This window comes from Falco cherrug, chromosome 2 (genome assembly GCF_023634085.1).
Source record: "Falco cherrug isolate bFalChe1 chromosome 2, bFalChe1.pri, whole genome shotgun sequence".
Lineage (NCBI taxonomy): Eukaryota > Metazoa > Chordata > Aves > Falconiformes > Falconidae > Falco > Falco cherrug.
The window spans coordinates 81,665,037-81,687,486 of NC_073698.1; positions in this window are offsets into that span (position 1 = coordinate 81,665,037).

Genomic DNA, 22,450 nt, shown 5'->3' on the forward strand with positions numbered 1-22,450 from the left:
AATTGTTTTGCGTTCAGTAAACCGTGGAGGTCGTTTCAGATTTCAGTAGTTGGCGAGGTGAAGAGATGAGGCTTCTGCCTGAGCACTTCGCAAAGGCTGGTACTTTGTAGGGCTCGACAGGGTGTCAGCACAATGTGCCTGCGATGAACTGAAGGCTGCTCTTGCAGCCCATTTTAGCTGGAAATGATACTCACTTTCATATTCACCTCTGTTGCCACTGTGTTCTCCCTAACTTAGACACAGTTTTTTGGATTTTTTTTACAGTTGTCACTTAATTTGACTTTCACTGTCTAGGGTGCCAGCTATGGAAAAATGAGGGTACAGATTGGCTTCAGTTAGCTTATTGGAAGAGTGCCTATATCTTCTGAAGTCTGGGAAAGCAAATGGGACTTAATCTGCTCAATGTGTTTGCTGCCTGTGCCTTTGATGGATCAAAGCAGGAAGTGGATTCTAAAGGAGGTTGGAGGCATAATTGTGGGTGGGCTGGAAAATTTACCCTCAAGTAGGTTTTTAAGGTAGTTTTGGTAATTTGTTACTAGGTTATTCTAAAGAAGTTAAGGATCCAAACAAATACTTAATGCATTTTTCTGCATTTAAACTTGGAACATTTTAGAAGTTCTACCCAAGAAGGACTGTTTGCTCTGCCCCTCTTTCTCTGGGTTTTACTGTGCCAGCAAGTTAACGTGAAATGGAGTCTCCCTCACGCGGGTTCTGTTGGGTTCCTGTCACGTGTCTGAACAAGAGTGATTCTTTAGCACCGGATGGACGTGAACTTTGGATGTCCAGGACGCGGGATGAACACCCATCAGCTGGGCTGGGTGTGAAAGGCGTTTGACGTAGTAACCTAGTGTATGTTTAGACTAGTGCATCTGTGGACTTCAGAGGTCTGTATTGTGTGTTGACTTCATTTATGCATGCTTGTGGCCAGAGTAAGTTACGAAGCACATCATCCGTATGTGTGAGGTTTAAGGATTAGTTCAGCTACAGCCTGCGAAGGCTTTTGAAAATAACCTGCCCACGAACCAAACCAAACCCCCAAACCCAAGGAATGGCCACAAGTAACACGTTAGCATCCTAAACATTCTGTTTTCAGATGAGTATCTAAAGTGATGTAAACGCATTCGTTGCAGTTTGTTGGAGATGGGAAGCCGAAGGAGGAATATGCATGCTGAGTCATCTGGGGTTTAAAGAAAAATTAAGAAAAACATGAAAATGTGGAAGTTTCTTTGCCTTAGGGTTCGATCCAAATGGTAACGGGAAGGTAACCAGTCAGCTCTTTCTTTTCTGCTGATGAAGCTAATGGATTTTTGGCATGTCAAAAGAGTTGCTGAAGCCAACTGACGTCAGCCACCCGACTGGATTCAACTCAGGTGTCCTGAAGGGCTTTGGGAATGAAGTGACCACCTCAGCAGCATGAACCATAAACTGGCATTTTTAAAAAGAGCCTACTCTGTGAAAGGATTTAAAGGGAGCGTCTTTTAGTGTGCTTGCTAAAAAGGCTGTGCATGTGACCAAGGAATATACTTCATAGTTAAAAGTAGAATTTAAAAAAAACCAACACCCACCTTATATAGTAGTGCAGACTGATCTCTGCAGAGGAAAGTTGTTCTGCTGCTCTGTTGCCGTTATCTGAGATTCTTGGTAAGGCAATGAAAAAAGAACTGATTGCATTAAATATTTTTGCAGGGTTTATTACAAAAACCTTTTTATTCTAGAAAAAAACACCCCACCCATATTCTTTGGAATAAGAAGTGTAATGTAAAACAGTCTGCGGCACAAAAAAAGAAAGGAGAAAAGGTACAATTGGAAAGGTGAACCCTGGTGGTTTGTATCGGGATTGGCTTTACACAAAGCGTTCATGAGAAGAAGGAGTGCCTGCTGGCGCAGCAATGCTTGCCAAGTCCTCCGATGGTTCCTGTGGTTGGTGAGGTCGAGGGGATGCTACCAGGAACTGCAGCTGGGACTGACAGGGTGAGGAGGCAGTGCCGTGGCAGACTTTGATAAACATGAAGCACTGAGACAAATACAGGCAGCTTTTCTTGCACATGCCTGAGATTTTATATGTGTCAGCTCGGAACAGAACCTTGTATATCACTGTACATAAGGGAACGCTCTATAAAGTTACAGTCACAAAAATGAATGTTGATGGGAATTATTGAGAATGGAATGGAGCATAATAAATGGTGTTTCTGGTGGTGAGTTCTTTTCTGGAATGACTTTAAGGAACTGTTACCCTCGCTAACAAGATCTAATGCAGGCTAAAGATTCAAAGAAGGGCGAAACAGAAGGGAGAGGGTTAGAAATAAGTTAATGAAGGGCTGAGCCAGCATTTCTGTGCTTTTTATTGTATAGCTGAAGAACTTAACTGAAAGGTGGAAAACATGAATGTAGCGCAGGGAAACAGCTTTTTACAGAACGTGTAATTGGCCCATGGAACTCATTTCCACTGCGTGCTGTGGAAAGCAAGGAGCAGGCTCCCTTCTGGGAACAATGGGGCAATTGAGGGAAATCGCAGGAGTGCTCAGGTATAGCTAAAGGTGCAAGGAAAGCAACTTTAGGTTTCTCTAGCCATACCTAATACTGCTCAGTGAACTTTGTGATAAAACTGGTCTAGTGATCAGATTATCCTACCTTTGCCTTCTACAGGCTTGTGTATTTTATTTTTCCCTCAAGCAGTTGTTAGCAGTCACTTTTTGAGACTGAATGCTAAGCTAAATGATTTACTAAGGCAGGTCATATATCTCTCTAGTGAACAGCTGTTGAAAGTTTACTAAATAATGAGTTTGGGGAGAGATTGCTAATAAATCTTCGATTTGTTTTGTATTAATTGGGGATTCCATTTTCTGAAATTATTTCTTTTGAGTAAAAGCAGCATCGGGCAATAAGTGTTTTAAATTAAAGTGAGATGGTCAAAACCACTGTGATCTTATTACTGAATTTTAAGAGGCCAGGATTTGGCTAAATCTTTGAAGCCAGTTTCTGTTTTAGCAGCCAGACTGAAAATTAAAACGTTATAGTTAAAGATACAGCTGTCTCCTTGATACAAGTGCATTTGTCATGAGGTCTTAAGAAGGGGGGATGTATCCAGAGTAAAATGCCAAAGTCAATACTGTAATTCAAAGTTGATGCCTGTGCAGGTTTCGTAACATACACAGTGTACAGTATTGTGAAGAAGCATCAGTAATACCTCCTAACCTTTTGAAAATTGTTGGAAATATCAGTTACTTTAAAAATCAAGCTTCTATGGCCTGCAGCTGCCTGTGTGGGGTCTGTAGGTGATTGTGGAAAAAGATAATATTCACCCAAATTCAGCACAGTTAGAACTACATGACATTTTGGAAGTGAGATTGTTGATAAAGAAAAATGAAAGTGGGTTTTGGTCACCCTAGGACTGTGCATGGGGCAGGTGGGTGGTGGAGGAGAAGGACTAGAATTAAATCTGCCAAGAGCAGGAGGTGTCATCCTCCCTTGTCTTTTGTATTATAGTTCAAAAATTAGACAGGAATGATGAGCTTCAAGAGCTGTTTTTCCCTTGTCTGACGGGGGAGCAGGTCTGACGCAACGTGGTCATGTCCCAGTACTGGGACATAGGGAAAAGCTGGCATTTGTTATTTTGGGGCAATCTGGGAAGCGAGTGGTGAACTTTTGAGTACTGAGACAGCTGACATTCTTCAGGACCTGTAAGACCAGAAGCCAGTTTTAATTAAGATAATTGTGGGGTAAATCTGCACAATGCACCTATTCCTGATACAGCACAGCATGAAACCTCAATCGTGTTTGGCCCCACGTTCAAGCTAAAGGGCCACCTAAATTTTGGAGCACTGAGGAACACGGTGCAGAGATGCAACATGGGCTTTTGTGCTCACACACCAGACTGGAAACAGCATGGCCAACCCTCGTGCAAGTGCTGCCGTGCTTTAAGACACCATGCTGGATCCAAGCTGGCTCCAATTTATAGCTTGGGCAAACCAATACGGTGGTAACAAATGCAACTAGTGCATAGGTTCAGCGCCCAGAAGTCCTCTGCCGCCCTCACCCTCTTCTCTTGTCCCCTGACCTCTGCGTGCCCAGTTTGTCAGAGCGCTGCACGTTCCTATCTCCCTGCGTCTGTTTTGCCCATCTTGTTTTCACAGCTACATAGAACTGAGCACCACAGCATCTGCCGTCACTGATCTGTGAAAAACAGGAAATGCAGAGCTTGAAAATGAGGTGAAGCTGGGGAATAAATCCCACAAGCCAGGTCAGCTGTGAGGCTTCCTGCTAGCTAATGCCTCTGGGTTAGAGCTCAAGGAAGCTGGAGACCACGTTCAGTTCCCTCTTCCTGGGAAACCTCTCCTGCTTCCCAGACCAGTACCCTACCTACCAAATCATAAGGTCTTTTGGCATGAGATATCCTTGGTCTCTCCTGCTGACCCATTCTGTTGTGTGGATGTCTCTCAGAATTCACGGGAGTGAGGACAGAAACTTGAGTCTCACCTGCTCAAAGTTTACCTTGCGTCATGGCTAAATAGTTAAATATGCTGCTTGAAGCAGAAACGCTCTAACAAGAAGGCAGGCAGGCAGGCAGGCATGCTACACCCAGGATATTTTGCTGCCTGTTTGGTAGGGTGCTTACCTGAGAACCGGAATATATCATTATACATCTAATCCTTGATATAAGGGATTTTGGCTTCACCATCAAACCTCCACAAAATCAATTGCTCACAGCCTTAAGCTGTAAAAAACCATTTCCACTTATGTGGACTGTATATTTAAAAAAAAAAAAAAAAAAAACCAACAAAACACAAACCCAAAACAAAACAAAAAACAAACACAAAAAAAAATTAATAGAAAATGATAACATCCACAAAGGGACTTAATGAGTATTGAACCATACAATTCCCATTTAATATAGATAGTTTGAACTTCCATTGTAACAAGAGGCTATCTACATACACTTGCCAATACGCACACATGGGACCTAGAAAATTAAGAATTGATGTTTCTAGCATGACTTTTTAATTAAACGTGTTACTTTCTTGAAGTATTAGTTGTAAAGTAAAGGTTACGCTCTATTCTTGTGTGTTTAACAAACTCATTCTGCAGCCAAATATACAGATTTTTACTTTCAGGTTTCAAATCCTCTCCAGTGAGACAATCAAAATGCCTTGATAGCTAAATGTTTCTCAGACAGAAATCTAAGCCAAAATACATCTGAACAAATCTGCAAATGTAAGAAAAACCTACAGATGTATGAAAGGAATGTATGAAAATCAAGTGTTGTCAAATACTGTTTCAAAATCCACTTAGGACAATAAAAAGGAGGAATGTAAATTAACAGCAATAAGGAGTCTATATTCTTAATGCTGCTATAACATCGTATGATTGTTAAGGTTAAAAAATATCGAGAAATTCCCTCTCTATGACATTAATTTTTTTTTATTTATATGGCATTAAATATGATACTCACTTTCCAAACTTAAAAGCTTATTGTGCCAGCTACATTGCATGCTGGCTTCTGTAGGAGCCTTGTTTTGAGGCTGCTTGTGCAAGTAAAGCTCAGCATATGCTTCAGTGACTAACTGGTTTGTATGTGAAAGCAAAGGTAGAACAAACACGGGAAGCGATATACACTTTTTTTTTTTTCCCCCCCTCTTTTCATGTTGTTACAGGAATCTCTAGTTAGGCTTTGAGACCCTCAGGTAGTCTGCAGTGAGCTAGAAGACCAGGGATTGCACACTGCATAAGGAGTTAAGGGTAAGGCACAAGAAGCAGTATTTGTCTGAAATCAAGCCAGGCACCCTGTGACCTGCTCATGTCACTGAAAGGAAACTGGCATTTCTGTGACAAATTTACCTTACTCTAAACCTGACATCTGCAGTGGCTCAGATGAACCTGACCTGGAAGGACCCATTTTCCCGATTGCTTTTAATGGCAGCCCAGGCCACAACTTGCTCACCGGCAGGTACTGAAGGTTGGGAGACATGAATTTCATGAAACATATTTGAACCGCCAAGGGCATGAAGGATGACAAGGTGATTTACCAAGGGCAAGTCATGCTTGACCAGCCTGCTCTCCTCCTTTGATGAAATGGCTGGCAATATAGAGAAGGGGTCTTCTTATGTGGGCTGAAAACTGCCTGGGCTGCTGGGCCCCAAGGGCAGCCATCGATGTCTTGGTGTCCAGCAGGAAGCGGTAACAAGCAGAGCACATCAGGGACTGCTGCTGCACAAACACTTGCTCAGTATCTTCATCAAAGAGCTGTGTGATGGGCCAGAAGGCAGCCCCTTAATGAATTGTGGATGACACCAAATTAGGAGAAGCCTTTGGCACCATCGGCTGCGGAGCTTTGATTCAAAGGCAAAGCTGGGGACGCTGAGCATTGCACAAAGGGCAACCTCACGGCGTTCAGCAAGGAGAAGCAGAAAGCCCAGTGCCTGGGGCAGGCTAGCCCCATAGATGGCCGCTGCCTGAGTAACAGCTGTGCTGGAGGGGGCATGGTGGTTACGGTGGACCTCAAAATGAATTTGGATGAACCCTGCACCCTTACTGCAAATGAAGGAAAGTGGAAATTTGTGATTTGTCTGTCTGTACTCAGCACTGGTGAGACTGTGCCTGGAATACCGTGACTGCTTTGGGGCCCTCTGATTCAAGAGGGATGTGGAGAAAAAGGAAAGGGTCCAGAGAAAAACACCTGAGCTGATTAGAAGCCTAAAGCTAAGAAGCATAGGACCTACAAGGGGAGCTCAGGCTGTTCAGCCTGGTGAAGAGAAGGCTGAGGAGCAAGCTAAGGCAGCCTACAACTACCTGAAGAAGAGTTACAAAGATGATGGAGCCAAACCCTCCTCAACAAGGGGCAGGAGCCACAAGTTGTGGCTTGGGAAGGTGACACTGGACATTAGAAAAAGGTCTTCCACAAGGAGGGTGGTGCAGCACTGGGACAGGTCACCCTCCTCATCAGTTTATAAGATTTGGCTGAACAAAGCCACAGCTGACCTGATCCAGTGTTGATGTCCAACCACCCTGCTGTGAGCAGAAGACTCCAGTGGTCCCATCCAAGCAGCACATCCATGGGACTATGACAGTCAGGTGTTATCCCACTCAGCCCCTCACTCTTTCTCTGGGGTTTAGCCTTGTGTTCCTGCACATCTGAACATTCATCGCAAATGCTCTTCTGTGGCTGGTCTCTGACTATTCACACTGAGCAAGAAAAATAGATGCTAAGGGTATGTGGCTCGGCAACTAATGCCAGGTTTTTGCTTAAAAAAAAAAAAAAAAAGAAAATGTATTTATTGTATCAGCATTGGAAAGGTTAGAGACCTGCCAAATGTTTTTGTGATATTAGGTATGCATTTAGAAAATTAAGATCCTCTGGTAGGTGACATACAGGAACAGGAATGGAGAGAGAGAGATGGGAATGGAAAGTTGGTGACAGATGAGGTTAATAAGGCAAAAGGCCTAAAGGAATTCCTCGCCCCAGTAATCACAGAGGCAGCAGAAGGCAATATCCCAGGAACTGAGATTTGTTTTCCTCAGGGAAGGAAGGAAAATGTCAAAAGGTTTTACTCTTGCACTGGAGTGGATAATAAGGCAATTAGTACTATTAAAAGTTCTCAGAGCACCCAGACTGAGGTGATAAATCACATCCTAGGTTTGTAAGGGGAGAGGGAGATGCTGGAAAGCTTTTGTGGGACAGTTGTGATAATTTACTGGAAAGGGAATTACTAAGAACTGGTGAGTGTTTAATGAAATTTCAGCATTTACAAATCTGTAAACTTGACCGCTTTTGCAGAAGAAACTAAATACTGGTGACTCATGGCTGTGTGCATTTGTAAGTGGCAACATGAATATATTATTAAAATTACATTATTTTAACATACATGCCATGGGAGAAGTATATATAATACAAATGACTTGGAGTCTGCTGCACAAAACATTTATGCAAATAATCTCTATTAATAGGATTTCTCAGCGCAAATCCTTTCTTGTCAATATGAGGAGGTCTTGGCAATGTTACGCTCGTGCTTTACCTTTCCAAAGGGTTTCTGCTGTTTCTCAGTTTCAAATGTTGTTTTTCCCTACGTTAATATGTATTATAGAGGAGGTAACTGCTAACCTTTTGCAAAGCTCTGTAAATATGTGAACTATGCAGTTTATCATCTGCAGGTTGAATAAGAAGGGAGAGGAACACAGATGCTCTGTACGCTATACCTCCACACACCTTCTTGCATCTGGTCTCCATGTTTTTTTATTGCTTCATCTATTGGAGATAGAAATGATTCCTTTATGAAATAGTTTAACTGCTGCCGATAAAATAAAAATAACAGGCAAACTTCTCCGCTTGGTATTGCGGGCTGGTTAAACGCTGTGTTGCCCAGGGGAGCAAGATCCTGTTCCCCGCATTCATCCCCAGGGGCTGGGGCAGCAGGGGCTCCCTGTGGGAAGGTGACTGGGCATCAGGCGCCTCTGTGGGTGGGGGATGTGAGCCCACAGGTGGGGGTCAGGATGAGTGGGGCCCATGGCTGCACAGGGCTGCACCACAGCTGGGGTGGGGACCGGGACGAGGGTCTGCACCGAGCAGTAGCTCCCCAAAGGGGCTGCCCACAGCTCCTTCTCCCTCAGCCCTCTTCCCAGCGCTGGCTCCAGGGGGCTGCCTGTGGGGCCCCAACCGTCAGCCTGCACCTCCGGAGATGAAGGGTGCCTGAAGGAGTGAGACCAGGTAGGAAGAAGGTCAAAAGCTTGAGCCACCATCCCTGGAGGTATTTAAAAGATGTGTAAATGTGCCGCTTAGGGACATGGTGTAGCAGTGGACTTGGCAGTGCTCCGTTAATGGTTGGACTCAATGATCTTAAAGGTCTTTTCCAACCTAAATGATTCTATGATTCTATGATCTACCTTCTAGAGCTGCATGTAGTATCTTCCTCATAAAGCACCAAGGGGATATCTGCTTAAGGGGGAAAAAAGGAGATAAGGAAATAGGCTGGAAAAACCTGAACCTCTTGAGGAGAGCAGCCTCTGCAGAGAGCAGTTGAATAAACAAGCCCTTCTCCAGCTGGCAGGAGGAATCATCTGCCAGAAGATGCCAGCCAAAGGGTGGCAAAGATGCTTTGCAGAGTGTTTCCACTGTACCCAGCACCATCAGCACTGCTCTGACTGGACTGGCTGAAGGAAACCAGCAAGGTAAGACCTGTGGGAGCAACAGAGTGTGTTAGAATAATCACCGCCGGGAAAATGAGAGAAGCATTCAGGGACAGAAGGGCATCCTTCAGGTATTCCCCGTCTACAGTGACCACCCCGCCCAGTACACTTACCTAGCACCTGCCATGAGGAGTTTCTTCTCCAGGACTTGTGCAGCCCCAGATCCTAAATGGATGTGAATGGGACATGGTCACCACCACAGGGTGGCTGACAGACCCTCATTAGATACCTGCAGTTCTAATCTAGATCAGGCACGTGCCCAAGGCTGGGAGACCTCACGGGACCACTGTGCAGCTGCACTGCAGAGGCAGAAGAGCTGCCAAGGTCAACTTTGCCGGGACGCCCGGAGGTGTGGCCACCCAGTGCTGGGACCTGTGTCCTGCTCCCATCTGAGGAGGAGCTCACCTCCTCAGCTCCCCATGGGCACCAGTTCATCCCCCAACACAGCCTCTGCTCTGCTTCTCAGCTGCTGTGTGGGTTTGGATGTTCAAACTCATCTTTGGCTGAATTTCAGGACTCAGGGAAAAATAAAGGCTCAACTGAGTCCAGCTGGAATTAGCCTGCTGAGGGCCAGAAAATCTGGTAGTGACCCAGGGAGTGGTTCTGTGTGTTTACATCTAGGCAGGCCCCATGTTCCTGGGGTTTGTGCGCCGGTCCACCAAGCGTGACTCACCTGCATCCTTGCTTCACCTCGTGGTGACAAAATTAATACCTGCTTTTCCACGCTGTGCTGCTCAGACAGGACATGGCCATACCCCTGGTGCTGTTGCAGGAGCATCTGTCCTTCTGGAACAGAACGCCTGAGGCTGGGAGGGACATCTGGGGCTCCAAGCAGGATCACACACCTTTACTACAAGGGACGACAGGCATTTTAAAAAGTTGGTTATCCCCATGCAGTGGGAGGTAACACCAATGACATGACATGACCATCCCCTAATTTCTGGCCAGCCTCCAAACAACCTAATTATTTTGTTTTTTAAAGGATTTGATACTATTTCTCTGGAGGTGTTTCCCCTCTTGAATTCTTGAGCTCTACAACAAGCCTGTTTCAGCATCCCTACCTCTGACTGTAATTTTACGTCTCTTATCTGTGTGCTGACTTTCTGTGCTGACTTTCTCATGGCTTTCTCAGCAGCCTGACTCAAGGTTACGCAGCTGTGCCATATCAGGGCTGGGCCTTGGGTCCTTGACACACTGGCAGTGAGCTCCCTGGAGGGGAGATGTTACAGAGATAGGAGGGTACAGCACTGCCCTGCCCGTGTTATAGCGCAGGTGTTTGGGGAAAGATGATGAAGCCTACAAAACCATGCTTTACTTCTCAGGTCACATAATGGACGGGCATTGCTTCCATCCCTATTGACTTGGGGGTGACAAGACAGTGCCCACCACCATCACCCATCACTTTTGGTCCTCATTGCTATCATTTCACACCACCAAGGAGCTATATAACATGCAAAACTGGCATTTTCAGAGTGAAACTTGAGCACAAGTATTTCTACAAATGGCTAAAAGTGATAACATTCCTGTGCAATACATATCATTCTCAGTTTTGGGTTTGAGTTTCTTTCAGCCTGCTCAGCACTGGGAGAAATGCAGTCTTGTTTGCTCCTTGCCTCTTCCTCAAACCGATCCCCTTCAAGATAACAAGCAGTGATGGACTTGATCGCCCCAGCTCCGTAATCTAAATTGGAACAGTAGCATGAGGCACCCACAGGTTTTGCGGTGCTTTTCAAAGGCTGTCAGCACTTCTCACGGATGAACAGCAGCAGTGCCAACTGATTCTGGATTTCAGACAGGGTTTCTGTTCCTTGACAAACAGGTTTCATTTTTCAGAAAAGGCAAATCAAGTTTTATGCATGAGGTTTCTTTCTGAAGAGAGGAGGAGATGTGGACAAGTGCAGCCTGAGGTTTGAACCAGGAGCCAAACACACGCAGCTGAAGTAGCAGCATCGGTCCTACACAGTTGCAAAAATGCTCCTGAGTGATTTCTAAAATCAGTGTGTTTTGGTTTTGTTGATTATCTGCACTGCCTTCCTTAATCTTCAGATTTGTAGGAGGTGGAAAGTCTATTGTGTTACTATCCAGATTACCTAATATAGCTTTCCTTGGTTCAGCAGCTAGTCACTTAGGCTACTGCAAGTTCAACAGGGATCAGAGGCACCAGTCAGTTAAAGTCTCCAAACATATTTTTTTTTTTTGGAACAAAATTGCAAACCTTCATCTCACTAGAAGGATTTACAGATTACACGTGACACTGATAAATAAGGGTATCAGTTTAATGCTTGACAGGTCACCTCTCAGAGGACTAAAACGTGCGTTCAGAGGGATAGAGATGGTTATCAAATGATCGTTCCTGTCTCTTTCTTTTATGAAAACTGCCTATTTTGTGGCTCATGGTACAAAAGCAAAATAACTTGGAAGAGTTATTTTAAGGCCAAAATCAAGTTCTCAGAAAATCTGTCTCCCAGTCTTCCAGTATGTACAAGGTTGTTATAAAGAGGATTATGATCAACTGTTCATCATGTCCATCAAAAGAAGGACAAGAAGAAATCAAGTAAAGAAGATTTGGCTGGGCAATAGAGAAAACTTCCTAATGACGGGAATTATGCAGCACTGGAAGACATAACCCAGGGATGTTTTGTTCAACTTTTTAAAGATTAAGGAAACATCCAGCACTGATGGTTCAGAAATGCTCAGCCCTGTCTCAGTGCATGAGGCAGTAAGAGTCAGGAGGGTGTCCCTTCCAGCTGTTAATTCCTGTGACTTTGGGAGGCGCTCATCTAAGGCAGCGAGAGGCTTTCCAGGTAGCCTGCTGTTGCTGAGAGATTCACAGAGGCATAATTAAGTCCTTCAGGCATTTTGTCCTCTTAAACATACAAAATTTCACCTGATGGACCTCTTTAGTAAAAAGTGCCATCCCTGCATGAATGCAATTGTTTGTCCAGGATGTTGCAGATCTGAGTGCCACCTTATCTCTGGTGGGGCAACAGAGGGAGCAGGACTCAGGTGCCTGAACAGGCACCTTGGGACCTTGTCCAGCACCCTTGGGACATCTCAGGATATCCAAGCCATCAGTATGGGATTTTGTGTCATCTCTGCCAGCTACAAATGGGTGGCTTGGATACTGTAGGATGTTTCACATGGGACAGGATGCTTCTGTTTAGATAACTGAATCATAGCCTCGAGAAATCCAACTTGTCTCTACAGCTGGGAGTCTCACCCGCATCTCCATACAGCTCCTGTTTGAAAGTCTACAACCAACTTCCAACCTGTCTTCTTCCCAAATCCAAAACTGCTAAGCCCTAAATGTTTTTTAGTTACTCAAATTTTAGTAACTCAAACAGTTACTCAAACCTCCTGCAAATTACCTGCAGCAAAACAGAGCAAACAGTGCACTCTGAGGAGTCTCCTAGCTGAGGGAGAAGGCATGGCCAGAATGACCACGCTCCACATGGAATGATGTCCCTTCTCTTTTGCAGGCCCTCAAGTCGATATGATGTGATTGGAGAGGCAGACACATTCTGCACTCAGCTCTTGCTGGCAGCTTGGCCCAGAAAAAATCTTTGTGCTTTAACTTACCAGTGCCACCATAACAATCTCACCATGGCTGACCAAGCACTGAAAAGGCAGAAAACTGGTCAGCCATAGCACAGGACAGACATGACCCATTTTTCTTGGTAATGGGCTGACATCATGCTATGTGCCACTTGTCACTTGATGTGGGGACTGTAAAGTTGTGATTAGGCAACCTTCCCTCACCTTTACTTTCTAAACTAAAAGAGAAACTTGACCAAAAAATGGAAAATGTGATTGCAAAGTTATATAAATTAGCAGAGAGATCCCGATAACTGTAAGCTCCTAAATTTATTTAAAATTATTTTTTTAACTGCATAATTTCAGTTTGATGGGTCCCTTTGAGAACTAAGCAGGTCATGTAGCTAAACTAAGCAAGAGCTTGTCTTCTTTATGAACTGCTTCTGAGTCATGCTTGTACTCAAAGGGAACGGTGTCATGCATTAATTGCACCTCACTGGTTTAATTTCCAATTGGCAAGTAAATAGTTCTGGTGCTTGAAAAATTACACAACAGAAACAACTCTCAGTAATACTCTGGTGACGGTCTTCCAGGTACTTTTTTTTTTTTCTTTCCAGATCAGCACAAACTGCAAATGCAGTTGATATTGCATCATTCTGTTTCTATGGATGTTATTATTATAGTCTGTTGTATTAGTCTGATTATACTGAATTTTGGCTCTCATTTACAGTTAAATTAATTTTACTTATTTAATACAGCTGCATGTTTAGCACTTAATAAAGCTGTTAACCATTTCAGTGAATGTGATTTTGCCCCAAAGCAGAATTCATTAAATCTGCCAAACTGCTGGGTGAGGAATCCAGAAGAAAAGCAGTATGGATACCATGTAAGGGTCATCCTTTCCCAGCTGTTTACAGATGCAGAAGAGAATTCAGGCCTGTTGATCTCTCTACAAGGAACAAGGAAGTTGGAGTACTTCCTTTCCTGATTATAGAAATTACAGATAAATCAGCTTCTCCTTTTGCCAGTTCTGAGGTTGACCTAGGGTCAAGGAAACCTGGTGGGGAAAGACAGGAGGTAAAAGGCAATTGTGGCTGGGATCTTCTGTGTATATATGTTAACCCATCACCCTGGCTCTGTAGCACAAACCAGCCCAGGCCACTTTTGCCTTAGTTGTGTACTTGCTTCTTGTTAGGAGGCTCACAGCACAGGGGAATGCTTGAGCTGGCAATCGCCTGAACGCAGAATTTTGTCAGAAGCTTGGTAGGTACTTAGGAACCAAGGTATGTGCAGAGGAAAAGGCCTCTCTGTTGGGTTGTTGAACTCTGGAGGTCTGTGGCCTGAGAGAGAAAGACTCCTGCTACCTCCACCCCGCCATCCCCTGCCCAACACAGCTAGGAGAAAACCAGCGGGTGGTAGTGGATACATCCACACCTACAGGGAGGTCACTGAGATGAGGAAAAGAGGCTCTTCACAAGGGTGCACGGCAGGATGGCGAGACAACGGGCATACGTTGAAACAAGAGGCTTAGAATGGACATAAGAAGGAATTTGTTCCCCATGAGGACAAGCCCAAAGCGGAGCAGGTTGCCCAGAGAGGTTGTGCAGGTTCTGCCGTTGGAAGTTTCCAAGTCTTGTCTTTCTCAAGCCATCAACAACATGGGTTGGGCTCAGAGCCATGCCTCTGAGGCCCCCAAGGTCCCTTCTGACCTGAGTTATCCTGTGATTCTATGATTGCTTTAACACTTGCTGGTGGCAATGCATCTCCCACACGTGGGATCAGCCTGACTGGGGCTCTGCCCCAACTCCCCCCCTCTGCTGCTGTTTCCCCCCACCAAGTGAAAACAACTTATCCTCTGGCCAAGGGTACTCAGTGTTGTGTCACCTCTTGCAAGGTTGCTTGTAGGTTCTAGGTGAGCAGTAACTCACCTAGAACAAGATATGAGACAAGATGTGAAAGGAGGAAAACACATGGCAGGATAAATTTGAGCCTCGTAACTTCAGCACTGTAATTTCCCCCTTTTGTAAAACACACAAATGTGCTTCTCCTGTGTTATGATATGCCACATTATGGAGCACATTTTGCAGGTCATCTGTGGAGGTAATTCCCTCACATCAGTGCAGTTGCACTACTGAGTATATATGGAACGGCTTTTGCAAAAATAACAATTGGAAAAAATGCCTTTGATTAGGGATATTACTCATTTACTTCAAAGCAGCAATGACAGATTCTTTATCTCATTTAGGAATACATGGCATTAATCTCAATCTGACTATGTTTTCACACCTTCTTTTCCTTGACCAGCAGACAATAAAAAATAAGAATTTGTTCCTAAGAAACTTTACATTTATAAAGTATTTTGCTTCACATAGAACACATTTAAATTTACTAATCTGTATGAATTGTGTTCTTGTAAATTGCTCAGAACTGTCCAGTGTCTAGGCTGATGATCATAGCTTAGCTCTGATGGTTACCAAGCACCACAAATTTTTACATTTCCAAAACTATTACTATGATGAAGCAGGCACAGAACACAATTAGTATGTTCCTACTCCATTAAAGAAGGTGGTTTCACTCATCTAAATATGTCCTAAATGTTATAGGTCTTAGAAAGATGGCCTCTCTCCCCTCTTCTTCATAAAACAGAAAAAAAAAAAAAAAAAAGTCCATGAGAGAATCCTCTACTGCATCTTGAATTCCCTTTTATATTGTCGGTACAGGCAGCATGGATCAGAAATGGTGCTGCATTTTCTCTGTGCCCACCTAGTGACAGTACATTTACCCAGAGACTGCATCCTTGGCCAGAAAAATAGTCCATCTAGTCCAGAATCTACACTGCCTCCCAAATGAGAAGGGATGCTCTAAATAATCGTCTATATACCCGTGACTAAAACCTATATTGCTGTACGGAGGGATTTAGATCACAACTACATAAGAGGCCTTAATCCTGGCATCTCCTCTCTTTGTAACTTGAAATATTTTTTCAGTCTTTTTTTAGATCCTGTATTAATATTAATACACCAATGGATTGTATAACATGATGAGTGGTATTTGCAGTATCTCTTTGTGATCCAGAAAAGAGGTGGGGGAGAAACATTTGAAGGTAACACAAACTTATTTAGGTTAGACTTAGCCAACAGAGAGAAAAGAATTCCCAAAAGTTTTGTCCAGCCTGAGCATGTGGGCAGTGGGATGGTAAAGCTATGTTGGTGCTTGTTAATGTAAAATCATGTCCAGCAGATGGACCAACCTGAAGCACTCTGCACAGTGCTTGGACCTAAATCACAGACAACAAAGTCAGGGGAAGACTGGGATGTTCAGGTGGAAGCTCAGTGTAAACCAGTAGTGAAATCACAAACAAGACACTGGAGTACACAAAGAATGGGGGAGGAAAACACGCTGAATATTATGACATTATAGTGCCATTAGGGTTTAGTGATTCACCTGGGATGCTGCATTTGGTTCTGGTCAGCCTAGACCTACTCAGAACAGCTAATTTACCTTAAGGAGCTTACTTTCCCTGAGATCCCTCTGCAGAGAAGAGAGAGCATTGGGCTTTCTTGTAGGAGGTATTTCAAACCCTTTGCGGTAGGTTACTATTCACCATCCTTCAGAAAACCTGGTTTTCTCCATTAAAACAGAGACTACTGTTAGTCCTTTCCCTATTAAGACACACAGAAATGTAAGGCATGGTTAATGAATATTGTTGGGGAAGTTGGGAAAAAACAAATTAAGACCGAGGAAGTTAGGCCAGCGGGGGTTAAAACGCAAGCTGTCTCAGGGCTTGGGTACTGTGCTTCAGAGTGCTTCAGATTACGACTGAACCTCCTTGTGCAGAAGCTGGATTCTCATATTTGCCCTTCTTCCACCAACAAGCAGTTTATTCACTGGTTACCCACTCACGCAGCTTCTGCATTTCTCCCTGAGGTGTTCAGCACAGCTGCCCTCAGAGGCAAAACGTGCCACCCACTGCATCGGTCCTTGTGATCTCCTCAGCCATTTCTGAGCTGTGCAGAAGGAAAAGAGACCACAGGGAAAAGCCTGAACGTGCCCCTCAGAGCAAACAACGAGCCAGGTTGCTGTGACTGAAAGGCCACCCATTTGCTACCTCTCCAGTGGGGTTCCGGCCAGGCCATTACTGCAGATACACATCGTAATATCCTGGGTGAAAAACAGTGCCAAAAGAGACTGCACAAACTCATTTACAGCTTCCCATTGACCCTGGGGTGGATCGGCTGTCCCTAATCCATACCCAGGCAGAAATCTGTCTAATCTGTTGTTACAAGCACTGGAAGATGAGGATGTTCTCCTTAGCAGGGGCATGACACTCTTCTTTGCCATCCTCACCACTACAGTATTTTTCTGGTGTAACTGGATTACTTTTTGTCATGTCTTATCCACTACTCCCATTAAACACAGATAAAGAATCACAGCTCCAGAGAGTTATTTTAAACCCTGGGCTTTCCTACATGCAGTACCTTTCCCTACATTTGGTGCTTTCCTCAAGGCATTGGCCCAAGCACCCGGGATGCAGAAGCACAGCCAGATGCTGTCAGCACTGGGAAGGTTGGCTCCCTCTCATCTGCAAGACTTTTGGGGTCTTCTCCTTGGTGACATCTTTTCCTGCCATTCAGCTCAGAAGCCCGGGATGCTCAAAGCTACGCAGCAAATGGCCCCGCCAGCCGCAAGCACTCCCTGCGTCCTCCCCTCCTCGCTGCACATCTTTTTTTTTTTTAAAAAAGGGCCACAACTGCTCTCGTCTGCAAAAGCACTGCGAGAGCACACCCACCACTCCCGTCTCTCTCCCAGCTCCCGTCAGCTCTGGTGCTCCCTCCATTTCACAGCTATTACAGATCGTACAGTCTTCAGTGTAGGCAGCTGCATAAGCACTGGTAGTGGGAAACAGAGAGGATCCCACATTTTGCCTCTGTTTGAAAGCCCCCTCCAAGAGTATTTGTGGCAGGCCTGTCCAGTCCCCCCTTGAGCCCCGGTGCGCATGCACATGCACGGACACACACATACACAACCTTGTGTGTGGCCTGTATTGTTTCTCTTGTACCTGCAACGCCTATTTCCTTGTCTTAAAAGGAAATCTGGTGGATTTGGAAAAAGGCAGATCGTATCACGTTGCATCTAATTTTTAAATTTCATGGAGTTATAAATCACCTGATTGGTTGTTTCAGTCTTTTCTCAGGAATTAGAGAGATGGTGATTATTTCTAATTCCCTGGCTCCACAGTCCCCTGTCCTTACTTTTAACAGAAGCACTACATTTGTCCTCTTCTAGTTTTCTTTAAAAAAGGCACTAAGCTTTCTGAGTTTCTCAGCATCATCTGCCAATTTTGCTACCCATGGAGTAATTCTTCCCTTGGTTTCCTTTTTGTTACTATCAAAAATGTCCTTAAAATGCTTTATTAGTATAAGCAAAAAATAGGAGAAGTATTTTATTTTGTGCTTTAAACTTTCTGATTTTGTCTCTGTATGTTCAAGCTGAGGGGTTTTTTTTAACATTCATTTTTAGATATTTGACCTAGTTTCTATGTTCTGTACACTCCTTTCTCGCACTTGAGATTATTGAAGAGCTTGTGATTTCACAGATATCTTACTGCATTTTCTGTCGTTTCTACACACTGTGATATTTTGTGATTCTGCTCCTACTGTCTTTTGTTTATTTATTTTTTTATTTAATGAACCATCAACTCTTTCTGGAGCTCTTTTTTTCCATAGATTTGATTCCCAGAGGAATTTACCTGCTAATATCCTCTTGTTCATTAAAGTCTGCTGCCTTCAAGTCCTTTGCTTTCAGTTTTATGTCATCTTTCCTTCAGGCCCTGAGGCTTATAAATCCTGTAACCCTCTCACCAACGTGGTCCTCCACCTTCACTCTCCGCAGCTGTTCCTCTCCCATGGTAGGAACTGACTCCAGGATCACCACCTGGGAAGCTGCTTTCTGTACTGCTGCATGACAAAATGCTGGTGACACACGTGCTGAGCAGGCTGTGCCCTAGTTTATCATGTTCGTCATAACTATCAGGGTAGTTAAAGACCCCTCCAAACCAATCAGTCCTGTTTTTTTTTTTAAATAATTCTGCTAGCTGCTCAAGAGCGAGCCTCATCTATCTGAGTTTCTTAGGGGAAAGAAGGTGAGTGTAATGGATATGATTTTTTACCCTATTACTTCCTGCTGTTATTTAGAGATCAGGTCTATCGTGCTCTACACTCCCTGAGAAGAAATGTATGTATCTGCTTTTCCCTCGCTGGTTCATATTTCTCCAGTTCACTGCTTTCCATTTCTTCCTCATGTACACAGTCTCACGTAGACTCTGCAGAGCATCCTTGTGGGAGGGGAGGGCAGAGCTCTGGACAGTCGCGGAGCCTTCCCTGCTGGAGACGTGAGAGTTGCATGGAGAAGCACTTCTTCACAGGCAAAACCTCAAAGGGAGGTTACTTCACCCGTCCAAAAAGTCACAAAAATTAGGCAGTAAGATTTTGCCCAAGTCAGCAGCCATGATTTGACTATGAGGACTGCTTTTTTCCCCATTTCTTTAGCAGGGAGCTTTTCTTCTTGAACTTAAACAGTTTAAAATTTTGTGCTGAGACCACACTGCATCACTCAGTTTAGTCTAATTTGATCTTGTCATGTTCATTATGAAATTACCTTATAGTCTGAAACAGAAACATCATAGCTACATTAAATACCAATAAAATTATGTGCAAATACAAAGATTAACTCATTCTAACTTGACTTTTCACTGCATGATCCTATCCTCCTCATCCGCATAAAAATTATTCAGCCGCAAAAGGCCCTTGAGCATACCATGACATTTACAGCAGCTCTGAGTATTTCTTGTTTCTTTCTCATAAATTTCCTTTGGTAATAACTTAGTCACTCAGCAATACTCCACAGTATACACATACATTACATGATTATCTCATATTTTATACAACACACGTTAAAGTAATTAATTTTTCCAGGCAAATGTCATACCATTTAGTTCATCGTTAGAAGCCAAATATTTGTGCAACCATTTGTTACAAATATATGCATAACCACAGAACACTTCAGTTCCATGGTATTTATTAAGTGTAATTTAAAGGGACACTGTCGAGGTTGTTAGTCTCAACTTTCACATTAGTGTTTGTTCCACTTGAAATTCCCTTAAGGATTCAACCTCAACTCACTTATTTATTTGTTAACTATCCTTGCTACAGCATTTAGCACAGAAAAATAAGTATGTTCTCACTGTGGTGTAGAATGTGCTAGCAACCAGCTAATGTCATGCCCTAGTGTGACAGATGGGTTTCATCTCTCATTTAAACCTTCTTTATCCTTTCCATTGACAACATCTGGAGTTTGCCCTGTCTTGAAGGCAGAACCATAGCAAATAAGAATGGGTACCACCTTCATAAAAAGAACTAAGTTTAATCACAAGTTCAAACTGAACTTCAGGTTAAGACGTTTCTTTCTGCGCTAACACAAGTTACCTCCAAACAAACAGACACAACCCCCTCAGGAGGGTGGCTCTAATTTCAACGGACAGAAGACAAGTTAGCCATGCAGCATCAGGACCGGCTGCCTTGCAGGATACATTTTAAGGGCATGAAACCACCTCTGATAGATAGCGAAGTCTGCTTCTCCCAGCCCCTAAATTAGGTCTTACCCATACTCCCTACACACTGACACAAAGCCCTTCAAAGTACATTTAGTGAGAAGAGGAGCAGCGGTGGAGCTGTGCAGTAAGAAATTGTGCTCAGAGACTCGACAGCCTGAACCAGACGGCTCCATTCAAGCTCACAGCCCAATAAATCCTGTTCCCTCCAGACCACTTATTCTTCCGCATGTTCAATCAACAGGTTTGGAAAGGGGGACTTGACACTTTTCTCACTTATTTTGGCCTTCGATGAGAAAAGCAGTGAAGAAAAGAAGCAGAACCAAAAGCAGTACAAATGGGAATGAGAAGGGGTAGGAGGAAGCGCAAACTCGAGAAAGCAGAGAGACAGAAGAAACACTGAGAAGGCACAGCAGAGTGACAGCAGAGATGAGAGCGAGTGGAACAGTGCAGCACCTTGGTGAGACTTCTTTCAGGTTACAGTGAATTACAGTACCTTTGTACAAGGAAGACGGACTCAGATTGGAATGGGCAGAGAGAAAAGCAGACCTTGGTGTTCAGAAGAAAGACGAACCATCACACAAGCAGAGTGCCAAAAAGTCTGGTTTGCTAAACTTGGCGAGAAGCTGAAAGGAGAAATGATTGCTATCTGCCATTACATAAGGAGCAGGCAAGAGATGGAGGCCTTATTCAAAGGCAAATGCCAAAACAAGGATGAAAAAGGACATGTTTCCCAGGAATGCCTTTGGGCTGGAAGTTAGAATAAAGTCCTGATCAGCAAAGGGATTAGGTTTGGGGTAAACCTCAATTCCTCACTTATTCATAATTGACTGATTTCAGACAGTTTTAAGAAGCTTCGTATTGACCAAGACTCTTGATCCATACAGATGACCTCACTATCATTAAGACAGAGTTTAATTTAAGAAACAATTTCTGGTGCAATGCCTGGAATCGCCAATGTCTTGGTCTCTGTGATGGAGGGATTACTGTCATTCCCATGCTGTTCTTATTCTGGCAGCCTTCACCAGACCACTGCTTGGAAACCCACAATGTACTTGCTGCTTTGATATCCTACACTGCCTTCATTTTTCCTATGGACAATGTGCTATCATACTTGAAACAGAATGGATGAGTTCTCAAAGCAGCTTTGATCTGTCCTAGATCCTCAGAGCAGCCTGCAAGGATAGCTTGAAAGCTTTTTATTTAAAATAAGTGGCATTTCCTCCCCTCTCATTTTAATTGAAATAGATGCTGAATGCAGAGCAAATTGTATTGTAAGCTTGATTGCAGAAAGCAAGTATACTTCTAAACCAGCCTTGATCAATAGCTATTTCTGGTAATTGACTGTAATCTATCTATCTATTTATTGCCATGGGAATTTTTAAAATTGTTCAGGTTTTTTTTGTTGTTTTAACCATCAGCTGAAAAGATTAAGCTGGAAAATGGAGGATGGGAGGAGAGGGAGGAATTGATCAGTCATGCAGCCTCAACCGATGGCATATCCTCAAGGCAACTTGCAAGACTTGGAGACATGCCGACAGAATTTTCCCAGGCAGGAGGAAGCAGACTGGTAAGTCTGGCTGAACAGAGCCAGGGCTGTGGTTTTTGAGTGTCTTGTGGTGCCTCGTTGGCTGGATGGGAAGGCTCTGACAATGGGCACGGAGATTCAGGCTACAGGCAAGTTACCCCACTGGTGGAAAGGAGGAAAGATGTGCATTGATGCTTCTGCTGAGCCAAACCCCTCGTTTTTGTCAGCAAGGCAGTGTGCAAGCAAAAAGAGGAAAGTCAGGAAATGTTTGTGACACGGATGGGTTCAGTCCCACTGACAGCCCAAAGCAGAGGAGTAAAGGAAGGAAAACCAAATAGTCAGGAGGGAAACAGCTGCCTCCCTTCTTTATAATGGCCATGTGTATGACCCACCATTCTGCAGTGTCTGACAATGTCATCGGGTGTCTGGATGCTACAGTTGAGGCGATAGCAGCATTTCCCCGACTTCCATGAGGCTTTCAGGGGGTGGCTGCCCTTTTAGGCTGCCTCTGTTAGGGAGTCACCATGTCCCCCTGCCACAGGGGCTTTGTTTTCTCAGGTGATTTGCCTTCACTCTGAAATAGATGCTATCTGGGTGGAGGA